Source organism: Lynx canadensis, chromosome X, assembly GCF_007474595.2.
Source record: "Lynx canadensis isolate LIC74 chromosome X, mLynCan4.pri.v2, whole genome shotgun sequence".
Classification (NCBI taxonomy): Eukaryota; Metazoa; Chordata; class Mammalia; order Carnivora; family Felidae; genus Lynx; species Lynx canadensis.
Window position 1 is genome coordinate 4,567,789 of NC_044321.2, and position 16,263 is coordinate 4,584,051.

Consider the following 16,263-nt stretch of genomic DNA (forward strand, 5'->3'; position numbering starts at 1 on the left):
TGAGAGAGACAGACTGAGCAGGGGAGCAGCAGATGGAGAGGGAGAGGGAAGATCTCCAGCAGGCTCCACGGCTGCCGGTGCAGAGCCCAATGTGGGGATCAGACTCACGTACTGTGAGATCATCACCTGAGCCCAAACCAAGAGTCGGTGGCTTAACTTTAAGCCTTTGGCACCCAGACACCCCTAAAACTAAAAATTTAAAGGTATCATTGTATCAGAATCTGGTGACTAAGAAATCCCTCAAAGAGCAGTGAGCCAAGATTACTGGGACACTTGGAACACTAGCAAGGCTTAACTGCAAAGAATTTAACAAGTGGCCACAAATTGTATTTTCCTACGAGGAGCTAGGAACTGCAGATAGCATTTGGTGATGCATCGAAATGGCATCGCCTAGTGCGACTGTTGCGCAGAAACTCCAGGCCACCTCCTCTGTCTCTATTAATGTGGATAAACTCCCACTAGCAAAGCATGACCCCGCCCTCCAGTTATACAGGCAGCCAGTAAGCAATACTGGTCTCCATCCTTCCATAATCTGTCGGCAGCTGCCATGACCAACCGGCAGCCGGTGGTTCCAAATGAGTGTGCCAGGGACAGCCCTCCATCCCAGTTGTTAATCTTCACCAGAGGAGGTAATCCAACCTTGGTGTTTCTTCCCAAGTATTTTGCAAAAGCCAATCTGTGACTTTAAAATCAGCCACCATCTGACCTGAGAACGCTTCCTGAGACTCAAAGACATCAGTATCATACGTTGTTAATACTGCCTTTTCCGGAGCTTATGGAGCATATGTTGACCCAAGTAAAAGTGGATCTTTTGCATCCTGAGGCACATGCACAAAATCTCCCAAATGTGCCTTCGGTTTATAACATCTGGCCAGAGATTTTTTCCTCTGCCATCATCAGCGTCTCTGAAGCACGACCAGTCAGGAAAGAAGGATTTGTAGCTGAATGCCCTGATCTTTGAGAACTGTATCTTTTCCCGGTAGTCTGAAGGGGACAATATCAGCTAGGAGTCCTTCATCCCGTGCCTTCTTGGCCAGGATGTGCAAGTACAGCACGTCCTCACCCTGGTCCAGTCAGGAAACTGCAGAAGCGGTGGCCAGCCCGTCTGCAGAGTGGTCCATGGTCTCACCAGTGCAGAACTCCACCAGTGCGGGGAGCTTGGATGATAGGAAATTCAAACTGACCCAGAGTCTTGGCCTTATTGAGACCAAGCGTCATTTTCCTTACTTTCCTTGAGTGGTGAACAGGGACGTCAGGCAGTAACTTCATGACCACATCACACTGCCCAGAAGCAATCAATCCAATACCTGTAGTTATGGTTGGTTGGCAGAGATGAAAGGCATGGTGACCGTGCCAGCCTCTCCAGCCACACTGCCGGTCTTCACTTCCCATGTAACTGTGCCAAAGATGACCCTATCAGCGGCTTCCTTTGGGGCATCGGTCTGATGCTTCAAAGCCAAAAGTGCTGCTCTATCCAAACCATGTGGCATCAGGTCCTTTGCTGATGTGTCTAATTGCAAAAGTGGAATGTTAACACCAGCCACCACCGCGATGCTCCTCGTGTTAGGTTTGGTTAAGGGGTTCTTTAATTTGGTCTTGGCGACTGGGGCACCCCTTGCTTGGAGGAACAGCTTCGAGGTCTTATGGAAAATCTGAGGCCCCATTCTAGTGCACTGGCAACATTTTTAAATGTGGCAAGACTAGACTATAACTTATTTCTTAAGCAGAAGAAAACGATAGAAGTACTTGAAGGTCTGAATCTGTTTTTGTTATTTTTTAAATGTTTATTTTTGAGACAGAGAGAGATAGAGTGTGAGCAGGGGAGGGGCAGAGAGAGGCAGAGACAGAATCTGAAGCAGGCTCCAGGCTCCCAGCTGTCAGTGCAGAGTGTCATCGTGCTTGAACTCATGGACCGCGAGATCATGACCTGAGCCGAAGTCAGACACTCAACCAACGGAGCCAGCAGGGCACCCCTGAATCTGTTTTATAGACAGACTATTTCTAGAAGTATTTAAATATGCTCGTTTGGAGTCTCAGTCTTTGTACTGACCTAACGCTTTTCAATATGTACCAATCAGTGCTGACTATTGGTTGATCAATTCAACAGTTGGGAATGATAGACTGTTCACGATACCCTCTATTCTTGACTTGCTCTTATTTCTTTTCTTTGTCTTTCTCTTTTTCATATAGTAAGGCGGCAGAATAAAACAGCTGGATTTTTGTGTATGTAGAATGATCTTGAACTATTTGATAGGTCACAAATCCTCCCCCTGAGATCTGCGTTCATAATTCCATCCTGTAAGGTATGTGTGCATACACTCACGCACACACACATACAAATATATACACAGACTCATCACAAGTTGATGGTCAGGGGCTCCTGGGTGGCTCAGTCGGTTTGGCATCCAACTTCGGCTCAGGTCATGTTCTCACGGTTTGTGGTTCGAGCCCCGCATCGGACTCTGTGCTGACAGCTCAGAGCCTGGAGCCTGCTTCCGATTCCGTGTCTCCCTCTCTCTGGCCCTCCCCCGCTCACACTCTGTCTCTCTCTCTCAAAAATAAATAAACATTAAAAAAATTGTTTTTAAGTTGATAGAAAATGAATGATGGTTATTGGCTTCTTCATATACATTTTTACTCAGGTGGAATTATGAGTAAACAGTTTGAATCAGCACTGAAGGCTGTTTCATTAATGTCATTTTTTTTTGAAACTCTATAAAACTTCCTGATAATTATTATTTTCCAGTCTTTGGATTCTTCGCTTCTGGAGTTCTGCTGACAAATTTGCTTTCTCTTCATTTGTTTGATACATATATCTGGTTTCTGTGCTGCAGTAAAAATGCCCACTGAGATTTTTCTTCTTGTTTTTTCCCTTCTGTGAAGAATTTTTGCAGAGCTCCAAAGGACATACAGAAAATACAAGATAAGCTACTGCATGAAATAAAATTCATAAAACGCCCTTCCCGTGTGGTTCTCTGAGAAGCATGCACCTCTAGTTTCTGAAGACTGCCAAGTTTATCTCTTTGATTCAATGGTACGAGCCACCCTCCAATTTCGTCCTGCGGATGTAGGATAGTTTACTTTTCAAGTCGGTCATAAAACACTCTGTTTATAAAGTACTTAGCTACAGTGCACCATGCAAAGAATAACGTGATAAAACACACAGAAGCTCTTTCTTAAGGAATTTGATTTTTTTTTTTAATTTTTTTTTCAACGTTTTTATTTATTTTTGGGACAGAGAGAGACAGAGCATGAACGGGGGAGGGGCAGAGAGAGAGGGAGACACAGAATCGGAAACAGGCTCCAGGCTCCGAGCCATCAGCCCAGAGCCCGACGCGGGGCTCGAACTCACGGACCGCGAGATCGTGACCTGGCTGAAGTCGGACGCTTAACCGACTGCGCCACCCAGGCGCCCCAGGAATTTGATTTTTGAAAGCATCACAGCACAGTGAATCATTCTCAAAAATCTGCCCTGCAGGATTCATGGTTTCAATTAACGAACGATTTCAAGGGCCAACACTCCAAAATTCGCCAACTCGGGCCGACATCTGCTCTCCCGTCCTACTGTCTTTGACAATAGAGCTAAACACAGAATCCATTTCCCAGTTTCAAAAAGGCAACTATTCACACCAGTTGCTTGGTTAACATGTTTCATCATACATTAGCCACTCATCCATCAGTGAAGTTGTTCAGAATTAATTTTGTGACAATAAATGGCACATGTAGCAGACGTGATCTGGAGTAGGAGTTCCCCAAAGGTTTCACAACGTTGCAACCATTGACATTGGGGCTGGGCAGTGCTTTCTCAGGGGACTTGTCCTGTGCTGTGCAACGTATTACACAGCATCTCTGGCCTCTACCTTTTCCATACAGGTAACCAACCAACCCTCGTCTGCGTTGTGATAACTGAAAATGTCTCTAGACACCGGGGAGGGAAAATTTGCCCATGTTGAGAAGAGCTGGAATTCTCAATTTCAAGATTTTTAAAGCGCTATGTTAAACCACCCTGGGGGATTCCAATATGCAGCCAACTTGGAGAATCAGAGGCCTGTTCCTTCGTGGCTCAAAGTCTTGTCTCCAAACAGGCATAATCCCGTGACAGCTTGTTAGGCATGCAGAGTGATGGGCCTACAGGATCAGAATGTGCATTTTTCCCAGACCCCCCAGGCCCTATCCATGAATATCAGGTCTTCAAAGCACGTTCCTCTCTTGTCTGAGAATTCTCCATAACTCCCAAGTCCCGCCAATTGGGCAGTCCCTGCTTTGGTCAGCAGGTCAGGTGGGAGAAGATACGTGGCTCGAGTGTCGGAATTGGGACAGAATCCATTCCTAGCGGAGAGTAAATCAGATTTCCCCTAGAGAGTTTATGTAACTGGAAAAGACTCAAGAGTTTGTGTGGGTTCTTGTTGGAAGACAGGAAGGAAAGGAGCTGAACGGAGCGGTGTGAGGAAAATGGCCGATCATGGAGGAGTGCCTCCTGTTTTTGTTCTGCAGAGCTTTCTCCTCTTTCTTTCTTTCTTTTCTTCTCAGCCCTGCTTTACAGATTTTCCTTTGCCACCAGCTGTTGCTGAACAGCGCATCAGCAGATTTTGAGTTCGCCTGCGAGGGCTATGCTCCTCATGACCAGTTATACCCAGCCAAAAAATGATTCTACTTTGATCAACGTGGAGTGGGGTGGGGGGTAAAATAATGATAGTAACACTATGCCATTAAGTTGATAATGAAAATTCTATGGTCGCACATTGTTGCTTCGAAATTTCTGAATGGCCATGTGATGAAAACATTTAAAATGGGCATAAAAATGGATAAGTACTTTACTGTCTAATACTGTTTTAAAGTAAACACATATTTGTTTAAATATTTTAAATGAACACATATTTGGAGATAACCCAAAAGAATGAAAAAGGAGAGTTAAAAACAATTCCGTGCTAGTGAATAAATGAGTAAAAAATGTTTTGTAAACTGATAGAAAGATCATATGGCTATGAAAACGTGTGGCTGTAAAATGTGTAGCTGTATAAGAAGGGAAATGTGAATGAAATACAGAGAAGAAGCTTTGTTGTTTAAAAAAGAGATTGTTGGGGCGCCTGGGTGGCTCAGTCGGTTAAGCGGCCGACTTTGGCTCAGGTCATGATCTCGCGGTCCATGAGTTCGAGCCCCCCGTCAGGCTCTGTGCTGACAGCTCAGAGCCTGGAGCCTGTTTCGGATTCTGTGTCTCCCTCTCTCTGACCCTCCCCTGTTCGTGCTGTGTCTCTTCCTGTCTCAAAAATAAATAAAAAGTTAAAAAAAAAATTTTTAAAAAGAGATTGTGCACATTTTTAGATTTTTGTTTTCATAAAGTTAGTCAACCCACGAGAATGTGCATGTGTTTCTAGGATACAGGAGACCTTAGATAGAGTGTCATTGTCTGTAAGGCTTAGATGGCACAAATTCAGGTATCATCTGGTTTTAAGTAGTTTTCAATCTACAGTAAAGATACAATGGTTTCAATGTAATTGTTTCAAGCATACTCAGGTGCAAGAAATAGGAAACAAGTTCTTTGTCTATAGTATTGGGTGTGTTTCCAGAAATAAGTACTTTGTCTATAGCATCAGATGTGTATCTGAGCCACGTTTAACCTATTGCTTATTTATGTTCTCATGAGCACACGTTTGGATGTGGATAACTTGGGTGTGTCTGCCTTCAGAAGCTTGATGCAGTTAATGTGACTTTTTGAACTCGGCAGGCTCTCTAAGCCTCTACCTCTTGAGGCATGAAATTAGATGGCTAGAACAGTGGGGCACAAAGGTTTTATTAAAGGGACGTTAACACACAAGACTGAGTGGAGTGCCTGGCAAATTATTCTCACTTAATGGATAGCAGGTGTCATTCTCATTGTTTCCAATTATGTCATCAACAAGTTCATATGTGAGAAGATAATTGTGTGGTCAGTGCCTTCTTTTTTATAGATTTTAAGCGTTAGTGTTTTATTATGATTCATAAGCATTAATATTTTACTATTTATTAATATATTAAGGCATACTTATTAAACTTCAATTGATAAAGATGGTTTAATGAAATTGATGGAAGAATACCCACTGATCTTTGAATTACTGTTTGAAAATCTGGCTTGATTAGATACACACGAAGATCAAATTCTTTTGTTAGAAGCCCTAATGGAAAAGTACAAAGTTTTTCTCTAATTTTTTTTCTGTTATTACATTTAGATGACCTAACCTATTGGAATTACTTAGAACTCTAACAAACCAAATTGTCCACAACTTCTGTATGCTGTTTTTTATTTCCTTAGAAATGTGTTCCCGGTGGGGTGCCTGCGTAGCTCAGTTTGTTGAGCGACCAACTGAATTTCGGCTCAGGTCACCATCTCAGGGTCATGTGATCAAGCCCTGCGATGGGCTCCTCTTTGAGCGCAGGCCTGGTTGGGTCTCCCTCTCTCCCTCTTTCCCTCTCCCCCGCTCATGGTCTCTCTAACCAAAGAAAAAATAATGTCTTCCTGGGGAGATACCAGCACCACAGTGGTTTTCAATGTCTACTGCCTGTTATAAACCATTCATTTTCCTCCAGCTCAGGGTTGCTGTCCTGTAACCTAACCCACAGCACATGTACACACCCATCTTAGCACATTTGCTTCACCCCTAAAGACATTGGGGCAGGTGGAAGTGATGAAGTGCTCCGGCTCCTTGATGTGTTGTGAATAATAATCTTTCCTTCACCTCTGACCCAAGATGTCACGTATTCTGCCAACATCCATGAAATGGTGGCAGGCAGCTCATTGAGTTGCAAGAGGGAAAAATCTAAAATCCTTCAGATCTTGATGTGCGTAGGAGTCCGCATCCTTAGATACTAAGTTTGAGATGCTTATATGGCACTTAGGAGTAAACATTCTTGGTATTTAAAAGTTTCACTTGTCACAATATTGTCTCTGTTCTCTTTGCAAAGATTTTATTTTAAGTATCATTTATTTATTTTGAGAGAGAGAGAGAGCATGTGTGAGCGCAAACGGGCAAGGGGCAGAGGGAGGGAGGGAGAGAGAATCCCAAGCAGGCACCACACTCAAGAGGTGCCCTACACGGGGCTTGATCCCATGACCATGAGATCATAATGAGTACAGATCAAGAGTTAGTTGCTCAACTGACTGAGCCACCCAGGCACCCCTCTTTGCATAGATTTTCAAATCCACCTAATCTATGTTTTTTCTTACACTATTTCCATTTTTAAATGATTTTTGAAAGATTTTATTTTTAAGTGATCTCTACACCCAACATGGGGCCTGAACTCACAACCCAGAGATCAAGAGTCACACAACGTTTTGCCAACCAGGCACCCCTACACTGCTTGCATTTTTAATTCTAATCACCCAAGATCAGATCCTTGGTTCTTTGTAAAAAAAAATTTTGAGTGTGGTTACATATATACATACAAACCAATTTTTATATTTTCTTTTTGCAAATCATAGGTATTTCTTTTATTTTCTTCTCAATACTAATTAAAACTGTTCTTTTTTTAATTTTTTAATGTTTATTTTTGAGAAAGACAGAGCATGAGCAGGGGAGGGGCAGAGAGAGAGGGAGACACAGAATCTGAAGCAGGCTTCAGGCTCTGAGCTCAACACGGGGCTTGAAACCACAAACTGTGAGATCATGACCTGAGCCGAAGTCGGACACTTAACTGAGCCATCCAGCCACCCCCTAGTTAAAACAGTTCTTAATGTTAGCAGTTGCACATTAGCCTAAACAATGGGCATTTAAAAAAAAAATCCCAACGCCTCCCTAGAACAGTGTGACAAAATCTCTTATTAAATCTCTTAATGCAGTTTGTAATGTGTTTCCCATTTTTATTTTATTTATTTATGTTTATTGATTTTGAGAGAGAGAAAGAGCATGTACACATGAGTAGGGGAGAGGGATAGAGGATGTGGAGAGTGAGAATCCCAACTGCGAGATGTGGGTCTCCATCCCACAAACCACGAGATCATAGCCTGAGCCAAAATGAAAACTCAGATGCTTAACCAACTGAGCTACCCAGGTGCCCCAACGTGTATCCAAATTTTAAAACCATTGGACTAAAGTTGCAAACGGAGCTGTCCTTGCCATGCCTTGCTTGTGTGCTTCTCAAACTTTAAGGTATGTAAAAATCACGTGGTGATCTTGTTAGGTTTCAGACTGTCATTGTTTGGAGTGGGAGCTGTTAATCTGCACCTACAGTAGATCCACAGTTGAAGTCATTGTTCCTGCTTCAAGTTGAAACTTTGAGAAGCAATATCGTAATGGTAATTCCTGCCAAAGAAAGCTAAAGCAAAATAGTACGAAAGAAAGAAAGAAAGAAAGAAAGAAAGAAAGAAAGAAAGAAAGAAAGAAAGAAACAGAGAAACAGAGAAAGAGAAAAAAAAGAAAGAGAGAGAGAAAGAAAGAATGAAAGAAAGAAAGAGAGAGAAAGAAAGAAAACATGACCCAATAATCAAACATTTCACCTACTGAGATGTAGAACATGCTTTTTATTTATTTTATTTTTTTTATTAAAATTATTTTTAATCTTTATTTTTGAGAGAAAAAGAGAGAGTGAGAGCAGGGGAGGAACAGAGAGAGAGGGAGACACAGAACCCGAAACAGGCTCCAGGCTCTGAGCTGTCAGCACAGAGACCGACGTGGGGCTCGAACCCACGAACCGTGAGATCATGACCTGAGCTGAAGTCGAACGCCTAACCGACTGAGCCACCCAGGCTCCCCACATGCTTTTTAAATGACCTTTTTTTGGTGAGAGCACTGAGCAAAAATCGGAATCTAAGAAAAAGATAGAAATGGTTATGCCAGGGTGTCAGCAGACTGTCAGTGTCTATCCAATGCACTGAGTTTTGCTACCTAAATCAGCGTCTGGTACAGAAAAAGCTCACAGAAGTGTAAAGTTGTAACCAACTGAAGGCCCCCTGCCTTGCCTTGACATTTATGTAGCTGAAAGGGGCCAGAGGAAGTGCTCTCTCTGAGGCGTGATCTTCATTAGAACCACAGTGTCACTTCAGTCATATTTCTTGAGTACACTGTCCTGGACAGACAAACATTGAAGTGAATTGTACTGTGACACCCTTACCATGTGGGCCATGACAGGTGGTCTTAATGTGGTTTTAAAAGTACACTAATTGAAACACTGGGACAGTACCAGCTTTAGAAATACCTTCTCTGTTCATGTTAACCCTAAACAGTGAGTCAAGTTCAAAAGGCAACGAGAAACGCAAATGACGTGTTGTAGCTCAAATCACACACACACACACACACACACACACACACACACACACACAGAGAGAGAGAGAGAGAGAGAGAGAGAGAGAGAGAGAGAGAGAGAAAACAGAGATGACTTTACAAGTATAACATCAGGTATGGGTATGTCCAAAACACAGAATGTGAATAAGAAAATAAGCATGTTAACCCATGGACACACATACATGTGTCTTCATTGATGGGATGTAACTCAAACTTGGAATATAGCAGTCACAGCAGATGTATTGTTCAAATGATGGATACACATACTGTATGTTGGTGTCTGTCTGTACCTTTAGAAGGCCTGAAACTTACATGAGCCTGCAAACGGGACATGGAAAGTGCAGTGGAACCCTTTAGGATTGAAACAATTGGACAGCTGTATGACCTGGTGTGATAGGAGCTTATGTCAAGGGTCAGTGTCCACGGAGCTCCTATGGAGAATTATTTTTCGTTTCCTTTCCTTTCTTTTTCTTTTCCTTTCCTTTTCTTCCCTTTCCTTTCCAGCTTACTTAATTATTTATTTGTTTATTGAATTAATCTCTACACCCAACATGGGGCTGGAACAGAGGACCCCAAGATGAAGAATCTCATGGTCTTTTGACTGAGCCAGCCAGGTGACCCTGGAAAATGTTTTCTAAACAAAAACAACAAAACTGCACCACAAATGATAAGCAATAGAAGGCCACTTTCGGTGACAAATAGAGCATAAAAGAGTCTTACTTGCTGAGATTTTGACCAAAGAAATGGCAGTGAAATGATATTTATTGTTATGGACACATAAACGTGTATGAGTGTATATGTATGTATATGTAAGAATATGTATTCACCGGGTATACGCACATACTAGGTGTTTTTACATGTGCAATTTTTGAATTTTTACAAGATCCCGTGAGGCACTTACTATATGGAGCTGAGGCAGTACACAGTCTGAGAGCTTAAATAATTTATAGGGTGTCAGGCAGGTAGTAAGTTACAAAGCTGGAAATCAACCCCATAAGTTGTTTTTTAATGTATTAAGTGAATTTACTGGTAGTGTCCACTACTAATCAGACCAAGAATAGGTTCCTACACCCTGGATGGCTATATGCTATTAACTAATGCACAAAAGAAACCTATTATTTAAAAAAGAAACAAAGAAATTAATAGTCTCTCATGTTTATACTAAACAGGCAGTACTTTTTTTTTTGAGGCAAATACTTTCTAAAATTTATTTATTTTTTATCATTTACATCCATGTTAGCACATGGTGCAACAATGATTTCAGGAGTAGATTCCTTAAGCTCCTTACCCATTTAACCCATCCCCCCTCCCACACCCCCTCCAGTAACCCTCTGTTCTCCATATTGAAGAGTTTCTTATGTTTTATCCCCCTCCTTGTTTTTATATAATTTTTGCTTCTCTTCCCATATGTTTATGTGTTTTGTATCTTAAATGCCTCATATGAGTGAATTCATATGATATTTGTTTTTCTCTAATTTTGCTTAACATAATACCCTCCAGTTCCATCCACGTAGTTGCAAATGGCAAGATTTCATTCTTTTTGATTGCCGAGTAATACTCCATTGTATGTATATACCACATCTTCTTTATCCATTCATCCGTCGATGGACATTTGGGCTCTTTCCATACTTTGGCTATTGTTGATAGTGCTGCTATAAACATGGGGGTGCCTGTGTCCCTTCGAAACAGCACACCTGTATCCCATGGATAAATGCCTAGTAGTGCATTTGCTGGGTCCTAGGGTAGTTCTATTTTTAGTTTTTTGAGGAACCTCCATACTGTTTTCCAGAGTGGCTGCACCAGTTTGCATTCCCACCAACAATGCAAAAGAGATCCTCTTTCTCCGCATCCTCGCCAACACCTGTTGTTGCCTGAGTTGTTAATGTTAGCCGTTCTGACAGGTGTGAGGTGGTATCTCGTTGTGGTTTTGATTTGTATTTCCCTGATGATGAGTGATGTTGAATATTTTTTCATGTGTTGGTTGGCCATCTGGATATCTTCTTTGGAGAAGTGTCTATTCATGTCTTTGGCCCATTTCTTCACTGGATTATTTGTTTTTTGGGTCTTGAGTTTCATAAGTTCTCTATAGATTTTGGATACTAACCCTTTATCTGATATGTCATTTGCAAATATCTTCTCCCATTCTGTCGGTTGCCTTTTAGTTTTGCTGATTGTTTCCTTAGCTGTGCAGAAGCTTTTTATTTTGATGAGGTCCCAGTAGTTCATTTTTGCTTTTGTTTCCTTTGCCTCTGGAGACGTGTCGAGTAAGAAGTTGCCACGGGCAAGATCAAAGAGGTTTTTGCCTTCTTTCTCCTTGAGGATTTTGATGGCTTCCTGTCTTACGTTTAGGTCTTTCATCCATCTTGAGTTTATTTTTGTGTACAGTGTAGGAAAGTGATCCAGGTTCATTCTTCTGCATGTCGCTGTCCAGTGTTCCCAGCACCACTTGCTGAAGAGACTGTCTTTATTCCATTGGATATTCTTTCCTGCTTTGTCAAAGATGAGTTGGCCATATGTTTGTGGGTCCATTTCCGGGTTGTCTATTCTGTTCCATTGAGCTGAATGTCTGTTTTGGTCCCAGTACCATACTGTCTTGATGATTACAGCTTTGTAATACATCTTAAAGTCCAGGAATGTGATGCCTCCTGCTTTGGTTTTCTTTTCCAAGATTGCTTTGGCTATTTGGTGTCTTTTCTGATTCCATACAAATTTTAGGATTGTTTGCTCTAGCTCTGTGAAGAATGCTGGTGTTATTTTGATAGGGATATGTAGATTGCTTTGGGTAGTATGGAATCTTTTCCCATTTTTTTGTGTCTTCTTCAATTTCTTGCATAAGTTTTCTATAGATTTCAGTGTATAGATTTGTCACCTCTTTGGATAGATTTTTTCCTAGGTACTTTATGGGTTTTAGTGCAATTGTAAATGGGATCAATCCTTGATTTCTCTTTCTGTTGCTTCATTATTGGTGTATAGGAATGCAATCAATTTCTATGCATCGATTTTATATCCTGCAACTTTGCTGAATTCATGGATCAGTTCTAGCAGTTTTTTAGTAGAATCTTTGGGTTTTCCATATAGAATATCATGTCATCCGTGAAGAGTGAAAGTTTGACCTCCTCCTGGCCAATTTGGATGCCTTTTATTTCTTTGTGTTGTCTCATTGCTGAGGCTAAGACTTCCAATACTATGTTGAATAACAGTGGCGAGAGCAGACATCCCTGTCCTGTTCCTGACCTTAGGGGAGAAAGCTCTGAGTTTTTACCCATTGGGGATTGTATTAGCATTGGGTCTTTTCATATATGCTCTCTGTACTCTTCCCCCCCCCCCCAAATCTCTGTCCTGTCTCTGCAAGCAAAAACCTCTCCCTGCCCTCCTCGGCTTCTGTTTCCCCAGTTCACCTCTCCACACTGCGTACCTGCTCAATTTTCTTCTTCAGGTTGTGCAGATTGTTGTCTTAATCCTCCAATCAGTTTTCTAGGTGTGCAGGATGGTGTAGTGTTGATTTGGCTGCATTTCAGAGGCAAGAGATGCAAAAAAATGCCCATGCCTCTCCACCATCTTGGCCTCTCTCTGCGCAATAGTGTCCTTAAAAAGAAGTTGCTTCTACCTAGGACAGTATTTGTGGTGAGGATTTGTGTCTGACCCTACACGCGATGCTGATAGTTAGGTATGAGGGTCCTCACTTTGTCCATGAGGAAACTGGGCCCGCAAGAGGTTAATCTGTCACCTGGTAAAACACCTAGCAAATGACAGAGTCCCTGCCCTGCCTCTTCCTTGTTCTGTGGTGTGGGCTCCATGATACCTGTGCACCTTTTCCTGCAGAGAGCATGTCCATTTCCATCCCTGTTGGCCCTGCCCCGGCCCCCTGGGTGTATGTAGTTGCTTCCCTGTCTCCATTCCCCATCACCAGCTGTACCTGGATGCCCACATGTGTCTCTCTGTGGGCAGGTCCCACTTCTCTTTCCCTTCTGCCGCCCTACACATTTTGCAAGAAAGCAGTTGCTTTGGTGCCCCGCATTCACCCAAAGACAATGCGGGATCCAGAGCCTCATTTCAAATCCGAGTGAGATGGCTGGGATCCACATCGTCTTTTATGTCTGCCAACACGGTCCTGCTCAGAGGAGTTATCTCTAATTAGGAAGATACGATGCCCATGGCAGGTTGTAGCGTTTAAACCGCTCAGATGCTATTATGTGGACAGTTCATCTGGCCGGCAGCCACAGACCTCACTGTGCCGAGCCCTGCTCGCAGCCCTGTGAAGGATCCCCTACTTTCCACCAGGCAACTTCCTCTTTCATTTTATCAGATTGTAATATTGGACTTAGTTGGACAGTGGGCTGTAATTCTTCTAGTGATCCCTCTGTGCGTCCAGACAAAACATTCTTGCCCAGCAGTCCCAGAATTGAAATTTTGCAGTGGGTCAGAATAGAGGACTCCCAGGGGCCTGAAAATGGATAAATGATCAGTTCCCAAGCTTGGTCCTGCATGAAATACTTTGACCTCCACTCAGGTATAATGCAGGCCTGTTTGAATGTCATCGTAGGAAGGGTTTTATCTGCAGGTGTGAGGAACAGCATGGAGTATCATTTTAGTACCCTGGCTGGTACATATTGCTTGGGGGTGGCTCCATCGTTAAATATTATAGAAAAGAGTGAAGAAGGCATGAGATGAAATTGTCTGGAAACCCAGTGAATATTCTTCTACTCAGTGATGTTCTTTGCTAAGTAAAATGTGACTAACTAGCACAATATTTTTGTTTTCATTAATTTGGTTCTCAGAGGACTTGAATAAGAATTGTCAATAGCGATCTCTGGCCAAATCTGGCTTCTTCAGTGGTGTCTTGAAAACTTCTGCCCCTGTCTCATACTTCTCGGGCTGCTATAACAGATACCATGGACTCGGTGGCTTAATAAGCAACAGAAATTCATTTCTTGTGGTTGTGGAGGCCGCAAGCCCAAGATCAAGGCACAGGTAGATTCAGTGTCTTGTGAGAACCCATTTCCTAGTTCATAGATGGCCGTCTTCTTGCTACGTCTTCACATTGCCAAAGGGGTGGGAGATCTCTCTGGGGTCTATTTTATAAGGGAACTAATTCCATTTTGAGGGCTCTACCCTCATGACCTAAACACCTGTCAGAGGCCCTACCTCCAAATACCAACCCAGTAGGGAAAACCATTTAGAGGTGGGTTTTGGCTGGTCACAAACATTCATGCCATAGCACTTCTTAAGACTGGGCTGGCTTCTTGGCACCTTCTTGAAGTGGGATATGAGATAGACACAGGTAATGAATTGAGAAGCCTACAGTGTGTAGTGATTAGAAACCTCATTTTCCCCAACTGAAAATGTCCTGGAATGCTAGAGCCTGTCTCCCTGGTGTGTACTGGGGCCATGGCAGTGCTCTCAAAGAAAGCCAATTGTCACAATGGCTTGTGGTCTCTCATGGTTTGGGAAGGATACAGAGATACTGCCTGAGAGTTGTGACTTCATAGGTTGGAGGAGGGGGCTGTGGCTCACCTGAACTTTTGTGTGACATGTAGGGAACGTAGAAGTTTATGTAAGTGTAATGAGGAGGGACAGAGGTGCTGAGAAGGGCACAGGGTCAACGGAGGCTGCAGAGAGGGATTGAAGGCTTCCGTGTACAGGCTTGGGGACCAGGGGTGCATGGCACACCTTCCCAGCAGGAGAGATGACACCGATATGACCAAGTCCAGGATGCAGACCACACGGGTTTCTGTGTGAGCATTCAGGGAAGCAGTGTGTATCCAGTCTTCCTTCTCCTGAGCTCCATGAAGTCATGGTGGTTTGCCAATGGACACAGATGTCATCTTGGAGATAAGCGTTTCTTAGTGGGGCCATTGTAGACTGAGCCCTTATCCAGAAGACCAAGCCATGGAAGAACATGAATGGAAGGAACTGTCCTGCTCAGATTTGATGGGTTGACAGTGTGTGATCATCTCCCTCTCTTAATGAAGTGGGGAGGACTAGATCTACTTTTCAATAAATCAAGATGTCATAACATTTGTTTGCACATCTGAGTATAAAATGAAAACATTTTCAAGTGGGGAAGAGACAATGGAATGTAGATAGATGCTTAATCTCATTCTCTGTTAATTAAGCAACTAGGTAAAATGCGAATTAACAAGTTGCTTTTTCAATAAAGCCCACACAGCAACCTTGGCATTTAGGTCATTTTTGGTGAAAGGTTGAAGAGAAGTCAAAGTTATATATTGTGTTTCTAGGGGCAGAGGAAGGGCGTCCCTAAAGACATGTACGGGAATAATTCTTTCTAGACTGGAGAATGAGTTCTAAGGCTTGCCTTGGCTAAGTTTTCCAATGCACCTATGTTCTTGCAGCTGGCTCCGGGCAGTATAGCTCCCATGCGGTCTTTATGATAGAAACACCGCAGTGCGGACCATGAGAGTGAACACTTAGGGTTGTATTATTAAAAACATATTTTTGCTAGAGAGTTTTCAAAAATGAAATGTCTTGCTCCTATGGGTCTTAGGAGAGATCTGGCTAGTTTACAATATCACAATTACAGAACCTGGGAAACTCATTTATCTGTGCGTATCAGTGGGCCTTGCACACAGATCCCTTTCCTACGGTGTCTTTTAAAAATGGCATAGCTTGTATACAAAAATGTTCTTTTGAGATTCTTCCGCACATATTTAACTGAAACCTAGGATGATTTCAGAGCTGTTTTTTATTCCCCTAATGGTTTAATTGCTATGGGAACCTATTCCATTCTCCACATCATAGTTACAAACAGAAGCCCTTTATTTTCCCAGATCCATGCTGGGGGAATATTCCATTTTGACCACATCCCAATTAGAGGGGGAGTCATAAGGGCCATGTGCAATTTTAAGTTTTAATAATTGTATATGAACAGAGGATTGATGCAGATACCTTAGTCTGATTGTTCATTCATCAAAACCCAATTCTTTGGAGGAACTCAGGGTCAAGTTCACAAACTCAATTTACAAAATTGCTCAGCAGTATCCAGGGAGCA

At 42.6% G+C, this 16,263-nt stretch overlaps 1 pseudogene; it reads right to left on the reverse strand.

Moving 5' to 3' along the window:
• Nucleotides 1–438: 438 nt before the first annotated feature.
• LOC115507704 overlaps nt 439–16,263 on the reverse strand; it is a 60,127-nt pseudogene continuing 44,302 nt past the window's right edge.